Below are 9,472 nucleotides of genomic sequence, written 5' to 3' on the forward strand. Positions count from 1 at the left end.
TTGTGGTCGTGTCATCGGACTAGCGGCCGCATGTCTTGGACACTTGGGTGAAGAGAGGGGCGGAGCTGTCAACTGATCACCACCTGGTGGTGAGTTGGCTCTGAAGGTGGGGGAAGATGCCGGTCCGAAGTGGCAGGCCCAAACGTATTGTGAGGGTCTGCTGGGAACGTCTGGCAGAATCCCCTGTCAGAAGGAGTTTCAACTCCCACCTCCGACAGAACTTTGCTCATGTTCCGGGGGAGGCGGGGGACATCAAGTCCGAATGGACCATGTTCCACGCCTCTATTGCTGAGGCGGCCGACCGGAGCTGTGGCCGTAACGTGGTCGGTGCCTTTCGTGGCGGCAATCCCCGAACCCGTTGGTGGACACCAACGGTGAGGGATGCCGTCAAGCTGAAGAAGGAGTCCTATTGGGCCTTTTTGGCCTGTGGGACTCCTGAGGCAGCTGATGGGTACTGGCTGGCCAAGCGGAATGCAGCTCTGGTGGTCGCTGAAGCAAAAACTCGGGTATGGGAGGAGTTCGGTGAGGCCATGGAGAAAGACTTCCCGACGGCTTCGACCACCATCCACCATCCGACGTCTCAGGAGAGGAAAGCAGTGCACCACCAACACTGTGTATAGTGGGGATGGGGTGCTGCTGACCTCGACTCGGGATGTTGTGAGTCGGTGGGGAGAATACTTCGACGACCTCCTCAATTCCACCGACACGCCTTCCCATGAGGAAGCAGAGTGTGGGTTCTCTGAGGCGGGCCCTCCTATCTCTGGGTTTGAGGTCACCGAGGTAGTTAAAAAGCTCCTCGGTGGCAGGGCCCCAGGGGGGGATGAGATTCGCCCGGAGTTCCTAAAGGCTCTGGATGTTGTGGGGCTATCCTGGTTGACACGCCTCTGCAACATCGCATGGACATCGGGGACAGTGCCTCTGGATTGGCAGACTGGGGTGTTGGACCCCCTTTTTAAGAAGGGGGACCGGAGGTGTGTTCCAACTACAGGGGGATCACACTGCTCAGCCTCTCTGGTAAGGTCTATTCAGGTTTGCTGGAGAGGAGGGTCCGTCGGGAAGTCAAATCTCAGATTCAGGAGGAGCAGTGTGGTTTTCGTCCTGGCCGTGGAACAGTGGACCAGCTCTACCCCCTCGGCAGGGTCCTCGAGGGTGCATGGGAGTTCGCCCAACCAGTCTACATGTGTTTTGTGGACTTGGAGAAGGCGTTCGACCGTGTCCCTCGGGGAGTCCTGTGGAGGGTGCTTCGGGCGTATGGGGTACCGAACCCCCTGATACGGACTGTTCGGTCCCTGTACGACCGGAGTCAGAGTTTGGTCCGCATATCCGGCAGTAAGTCGGACTCGTTCCCGGTGAGGGTTGGACTCCGCCAAGGCTGCCCTTTGTCGCCGATTCTGTTCATAACAGAACAGAATTTCTAGGCGCAGCCAAGGCGTAGAGGGGGTCCGGTTTGGTGGCCTCAGTATTGCATCTCTGCTTTTTGCTGATGATGTGGTTCTGTTGGCTTCATCAAGCCGTGAGCTCCAACTCTTACTGGAGCAGTTCGCAGCCGAGTGTGAAGCGGCTGGGATGAGAATCAGCACCTCCAAATCTGAGACCGTGGTCCTCAGTCGGAAAAGGGTGGCATGCCCTCTCCAGGTCGGGGATGAGATCCTGCCCCAAGTGGAGGAGTTCAAGTATCTTGGGGTCTTGTTCACGAGTGAGGGAAGAATGGAACGGGAGCGCGACAGGCGGATCGGTGCAGCGTCTAAAGTGATGCAGACTTTGTATCGGTCCGTTGTGGTAAAGAAGGAGCTAAGCCGAAAGGCGAAGCTTTCGATTTACCGGTCGATCTTCGTTCCTACCCTCACCTATGGTCATGAGCTGTGGGTCGTGACCGAAAGAACAAGATCCCGGATACAAGCGACCGAAATGAGTTTCTTCCGCAGGGTGTCCGGGCTCTCCCTTAGAGATAGGCTGAGAAGCTCGGTCATCCGGGAGGATCTCAGAGTAGAGCCGCTGCTCCTCCGCATTGAGAGGAGCCAGATGAGGTGGCTGGGGCATCTGATTAGGGTGCCTCCCGGACGCCTCCCTGGTGAGGTGTTCCGGGCACGTCCCACCGGGAGGAGACCCCGGGGACGGCCCAGGACACGCTGGAGAGACTAAGTCCTTCGGCTGGCCTGGGAACGCCTCCGGATCCCCCCGGAAGAGCTGGATGAAGTGGCTGGGGAGACGGAAGTCTGGGCATCCCTGCTAAAGCTACTGCCCCCGTGACCCGACCCGGATAAGTGGCAGAAAATGGATGGATGGATGGATGGATGGGAGGGAGAAAGGTAGGAAAGAAGAATGGTATAACAGGAAGGAAGGAAACAAAAAAGTTCCTACTTCCACATGCTTAATCCCATCCTTGTTTCGTTTCTTCCATCCTTCCTTTAAAGCATGTTTCCCTCCTTCCTTTGACCCTTTCTTCTTTGCTTCATCCTTATTTCCTTGTTTCCTTCTCTCATTTAATACATCCTTGCTTACTTAATTTTATTCTTTCTTCTTCCATCCTTTCCTTCCTTGCATACCATCAATGTTTTTCACCTTCCTTCCTTCTTTAAAGAAGTTAGTTTATACTCATTTCATGTCTGTTTTTAAGTGCATATTAGTAAATACAAGTATGAAATACTGTACAAAATCCTTAAACTTGAGTCATGTCCGTGAAATGCTGCACAAACTTGTTGAAAAATGTCAGTTTTTATTCGTGGTGTATCCAGGGGTGCCAATATCACCAATTTCAGAGGCGGCAGTGAGTGCATTGTGTTCAGAGTCAGATACAGCAAAATGACTTTGGAGTATTGGGGATCATTTGGAGTACTGGCAGCAATTTCCCAATTACTGAAGTCTGTGAAGCAGCTCTCCTGGCTGTATGTCGCTGGAGTGATTTCCTATGATGGAAGAAAATTAGATATTGGAACATTTCAGCGCTTTCATACCGCAAGAAGAATGAGCTCCATTTCTCTCGTAGCCCAGGTAAAGCAAATCCTGCTCATAAACTCGGCATTATGGGTTCAGATTCAATAGATGAAAGTACGATCACTCCATTATTTAGTCCGGCATCGAGTTGAATTGGTTTCGTGATCACACTCCTAACTCAAAACACTGGTGTCTTGCCGCCAAGGAAAAATGTTCCAGTGAGTTGAGGAGCTTCATTTAGACAAAAGTAATGCTTTGCGCTGCCTTGTGGCATCTCGGTGCCAAGAAACTACAGTGGTCCCCTGACTTATAAGTTTAATTTGTTCTATGACCACACTGATAACTCAAAACACTCATATCACAAATCATCTTTCCCCATTGAAATGAATGAAATACCATTAATCCGTTCAAGCCCCCCAAATAAAACACCAACAAAAATGTTTGTAACCTGTTTTTTGATAAATAACACAATACATTATTATATTTGATAAAAACATTCGGTAATATAATTAAATAGAGTGTAAAGACTTGAACTGTTTTTGCATCATGATTTAATGTTTGATTTCAATGGTATAATAATAATAATAATAATAATAATATTGACCCTATATAATAATAAATTTTAAAAAATCCGATAGAAAATAACACATTATAGAATAGGATAAAACAGAAAAATACAAACATAAAAACCAATAAACGTGTGTGATGGGCAGAGTGAGTAAAATGATCAATTGATGGGATCATTACAGTAAATAGTATATAGCAGTGGTTCTCAAACTCATTAAAAAAATTACAAATTTAGGTCTCCAAGTACCACCATAACATTAACATACAGTAGCGTAGTAAGCCTTAGTGTTCATAAAAATGAGACAGTTACATCTAAAAAGTATATTTAATATTATACAGTAGTTTCCCACAAGCAGTTTGAACATTAGCACTGCGCTTAAATATCGTTAAAAAATGGATAAGTAAAAAAGAACCCTGCAACTTAAATAGCTGAACTGTACTTAGGCAGAGATATTTTTGCATTACACTACACGGTGCTTGCATATCACTAGCAGTACTTGTACCATACTTTGCGAATCACTGATTTATAGTATCAGGAATTTTATGCTTAAGAGGCACATTGTAACTTTAGTTTTTAATGGTGCATTATTATTATTACAAACAAACAATCACACAACTACAGTGATCAATCAATCAGCACGAGACCTTTGAACTGTGGCAATGCATTGAGACTATGCATTGAGACTATGGTAACTCTGCATACGATATCCATCCATCCATTCTCAAAAGCGCTTATCCTGTTCAGGGGGCGCTGGAGCCTATCCCAGCTGACGTCAGGGGAAAGGCGGACCGCACCCTGAACTGGTCGCCACGTGTCGCAGGGCACGCACACAGTACGTTGAACTGAAATCCCATTCTTCCGATTGTATTGATAGGAATTGTTACGAAACATAAAAGAACATTAACATGAGTAAATAAGAGCAATAGACATAACAGTGGCTCTACTGTCATGGCGGCGTTCCCATTGACACGTCCTATGCGGGTTTATGTCGTAGCCTTCTATTTATGTTTCCTATCCTAACACGCTTTTGCCCAGTGCTTGATTGCAGTGTGTGGGATTGATCACCCGTGTATGAGCCCTGTCAATGTTGGCCTGCGGTTCTTTCAGTCCCCCCTCTCACGGCCCCCTCGCTTGGAGTCCAGCGTGGTTGACCTGCCTTGAGGGCACTCTTCTCTCAACTAGCGATCGGCTTCCTGTCAAGCACGCTCACCGTAACCATCAACAACACAAAATCACATTCATTGCATTACCTCCTCCAAGGAAATGAGGAACACTTTGGTCACACAAAACTAACGTTTGTGCTCGAAAATGTCTGTCCTGCAAGCTCATAAAATGTCTGTCCTGCAAGCTCATATTTAATGTTAATGATGAACTATGACTAATCAAAACAAAACAATGAGAATGAATTGTTGCAATTTTAAACTTAACTATTTTACATGTTTTACAGAGACATTTTGCCTTTTTAATTTTTTTTTTCTTTTTTACCTCATCTAGAATGAGACTAGACTAATAAGAATAAGGAAGCAGATAAGAACCCATCTAGTTGTTTTAAAACTCAAATGTGACCCCTGAATTTTCTTCTGCTTATATTAGTTAATTAAAACATATGTATTAATATTTCTAATTAAATATCTAATTAAATTGCTGGCTAATTCAAGTGTTATAAACAATAAAATACAAGTCATGTCAAGTTATTTTAGCAAAATAACTTGACATGAACCTTTAACACATTTGCATCTATTTCATTAAACAACTTGGCTAATTGGTTATATTTTATTCTAAATAACACAAACAATGGAAAATGAGAAGGAATTATTATTAATTTTTTTTAAATGAACTATTTGACAGATTAGATGTATACATTTTACATGTGGCCCTTGAGAACAATAGTTTTGGCTCCCCCATTCTTTTATGCATGTTTGATGGTGGTCTTTTTAAAATCAATTATACTGTCATGTGGCCTGAGGAGATGAATTAGCTGTGTTGTTTCATTGCCCCAGGGTAGCTTGTAAAACAAACAAACAAACAAAACAAAAAAACAGAATGCCCACTCCTCTGCTTGATTATGGGCAGCTGTGATCAATGACGACAACGGAGCTCAAAAAATCTTTCTTGTATCAACATGCAGTCTGCCTCTTCCGGGCTTTTTAAAATACTGTATACATGCACAGGGCATTTTTAGACCCCCTGGGGTGCCCAGGTAAGGACTTGGCCTCCACCTTTGACACCCACACTTTGCATGCTGCCCCCCCATCTTTTATTTTTCAATAACATTGCGGACCCTGTCGAATTTTATTTTGAGGCTATGCCGCGGGCCACTACAAAAATGGACGGTGGGTAACAAATAGCCCCTGGGCCGTAGCTTGGACATCACTGGTTTATGCAAAATCAACCAAAAAATCAGAGTACATTCCGGGTACTTGTTTTCTTGCAAGTTCAGGCGTATTTCGGTAATACTCCCTGCTTTACTCCTTCCATTTGTTTGTCCTTTGTGACATATCTTCCTACTATTCGCAGTACTTTATACTTATTGTTCTGTTCTTTTGATACTTTGTTAATTACAATTTGATCTGCTCTTCTGCAGCTCTTTGTTTATTAGTCTTTTAGTTTTTCATTTTCCCCTTCTAGTTAGTAGTGTCTTTTGTTACCAGCATTCTCATTTTGTACTTTGTGTGAACAGATGTCTACTTGTCAGAACATGGTCCTCAGTCGGAAAATTGAAATGAAAATTTCAATTTCTCTACATTATATTTCATGATGTAACTACTGTATTTTCTTGAATAAAATAAAATACTATAGAGTGCTAGTTGCCTTATTAAAAAAAAGCATTACAACATTTTTGTTGGGTTTTGTCAGGTAGCTGGTACAGATCAATAGCTTTTTCTATCATTTGAATGGGCGAAGACAATTTGAGATACGAGTATTTTACATTACAAGCTTAGTCACGAAACGTATTAATCTCACAAGTCAAGGTACCGTACCACTCTAGCAAGAAAAAAAATTTCATTCTCCATCCTTTTGCACTGGCTGCTCCTCCTCGAGTGTGTGCCGTAAGGGGAGAAAATGGGAGGTCACAGTATCATTCTCCATTACATTTTGTCACCAATTTTGGAACAAAAAGATCTTTTTTTGCCTGCAACGATTGTACTGTACTCCTAAAGTCCATTTCCGTCACGCGGCACTTTAAATGAGTCACGCTGTGTCTTGCATATTAGAAGCACTCAAACCTCAAACGCATGCATTATGCAGTCACATGTGAGATATGCGTCCTTAAAGGATTAATTAAAGCATTAACAGGCGGGCCGGCACGGTGGACGACTGGTTAGAGCGTAAGCCTCACAGTTCTGAGGTCCCGGGTTCAATCCCCGGCCCCACCTGTGTGGAGTTTGCATGTTCTCCCCGTGCCTGCGTGGGTTTTCTCCGGGCGCTCCTGTTTCCTCCCACATCCCAAAAACATGCATGGTAGGTTGACTGACGACTCTAAATTGCCCATAGGTGTGAAAGTGAGCGTGAATGGTTGTTTGTTTGTATGTGCCCTGCAATTGGCTGGCAACCAATTCCTTGTAACTGTATTTTGAGGAACATTGTCCTTAAATAGTTTTCCTTAAATTTCCTCACGCACTTGTTCACAAAGAGGTGAACCACGCCCCATCTTTGCTTGTGAATGACTGAACAATTCACGAAAGCTCCTTTTATGGCACCCACCTGTTCCCAATTAGCCTGTTCACCTGTGGGATGTTCCGAACAAGTGTTTGATAAGCATTCCTCAACGTTGCAGCCATAAAATTCAAAGTTAATGATTATTTGCTAAAAACAATAAAGTTGATCATTTTGAACATTAAATATCTTGTCTGTCATTAAATATCGGTAGTGTATTTAATTAAATATAGGTTGAACATGATTTGCAAATCATTGTATTCTGTTTTTAATTTATGTTTAACACAACGTCCCGACTTCATTGGAATTGGGGTCGTATGTGAAGCAGCAGTCAATTAACTATTACGCCGCACATTTGTCTGTGGGTAATATCCTGCCTGTCTATCAGACTGGCAAGCCGTTTTAGCATTTATTTCAAAGCCCCTATATCCAGTTTAAGGTCCATGTACTAGTCAGTGTTGGAACACTCGAGACCGGTTTTGGTGCAAGCTGGGAGCAAGACATGTCCGCTAACTCAACGATAATTAAATTTAGTTTTCTCAACCACAATGACTTCATATGTAAAACAACATGCAAAAGAAAAGACTGCGGTGTGAAAATTCTGGAGTCTTCATCTTACTGAAACGGAGGGGACAACATCGAACTTTAACCGCCATCTCAAAAGAAAACATGAACACAGGCAAGCTACTGTTAACATCAGCGAATCAAATGTTCCTCTTTCTGAGATAAATATTTCTGGAAAGATGTTTCAATTCCACTTTAATTTGGTATTATTAGGAGACCCCCACTAAGCTAATCATAGACGGGGGTGAGTTGGAGTGGGGTCTGTCCTGTCCCCTGCTACGCAAAAAAAAAAAAAAAAAAAAAGAGAGAATACCAAAGAGAGAGTACCAAATGGCCGGTCCGTGGCCTGGTGGTTGGGGACCACAGTGTTAGTGCACTGAATTATGAATGAAAATTAGTGTGCAGTTGATGGAAAACCATTTGAGCATTTAATCGATATGTTTGATTTCCAACTTATTGCACATGTAGCATACTGTAGTCGTATGCTCTTTGTACGCCCGGTAGGAGGACAACTAAATGTTATTAGTTAGGCAAAACTGTGCACTAGTTGACATCTGCATGGTACTAGTACCATAGTGAAGTGCTATATGTTAACCAATAGAATTTTGAAATATCACAAGTAGTACTAGTAACACGCAGTTGTCCACTAGTGCACAGTTTTGCCTCACTAGTAACATGTGATTTTCCAAAGTTGTGCTAAAAATGCTGCGATTGGCTGGCGACCAGTTCAGTTTGTACCCTGCCTCTCACCCGAAGATTGCTGAGATAGGCTCCAGCACGCCCGCGACCCTAGTGATGATAAGCGGAACGGAAGATGAATGAATGAATGCTAAAAATGTGCAGAAATGTCAGTAGTTGAAGGCACTTGGGGAAAAACAGAACTAGTGAGACACAATCGTTCTACTCCTGCAACATAGTCATTCTACTAGTGAGCTGAAATGTCTTACTACTAAGGTAAATTGAGGTGTAGTCATATGCTAGATTACATCCGAGCAGTGCATCATTTGTAGTACTGGTAGCATGCAGATGTCAACTCGTACACAGTTTTTCCTCACTTGTAACATGAAGTTGTCCTACTATTATGCCAAAGCTGTCTTTAAAGTGGGCACAAGGGGTGTACTAGTACATGGACCTTCAGCTGGATATGAAGGATATCATATACAGTACAGTAAATGCTCAAATGACTTGCCATTATCAGATAGAGTGGCTTTATGGCGATAAAGCTATCCCCGAGCAAACAATCAGACAAAAAAACTCTCCCAATCGGAAGCGTTTCACGAAGCAAACGTGTTGTTTTGGAATGGATGAACATCAGGTGTGGAACGGGACCAACTCCCACAGGAGATAAGAGTGGGCACTGTGCTGTGAAATGAGGAAATCTTCTGAGTCCCGAAACACCTCCCTCCAAATAAACACACGTACCGGAGGGAGCGTTTGGCATTGGTTAAGCGAGAGCACACGAAAACGCCTGGCACATCTGGCAACAGCAATTAGACATGGAAGGCTGACTACGACGCTGGCCACTTGAGAGCACAACAGCTTGTTTTTGGTTTTAACTTTTGTCGCACGCAGTCGAGTCGTGGAGGACATCTGCTTTCATGGAGGACTACAAAATCTGAGAATATTAATCTTTTAGGCTGAAATTCCAAGGATTTGGACAATTTTAAATTCAAGAAGGTCGCTAAATGATTAAACAGCTATCAAAATAGTATTAATTTGATAATCGATCAGTTGTCGATTAACTGATTC

Source organism: Phycodurus eques, chromosome 12, assembly GCF_024500275.1.
Source record: "Phycodurus eques isolate BA_2022a chromosome 12, UOR_Pequ_1.1, whole genome shotgun sequence".
In the NCBI taxonomy this organism is placed as follows: domain Eukaryota; kingdom Metazoa; phylum Chordata; class Actinopteri; order Syngnathiformes; family Syngnathidae; genus Phycodurus; species Phycodurus eques.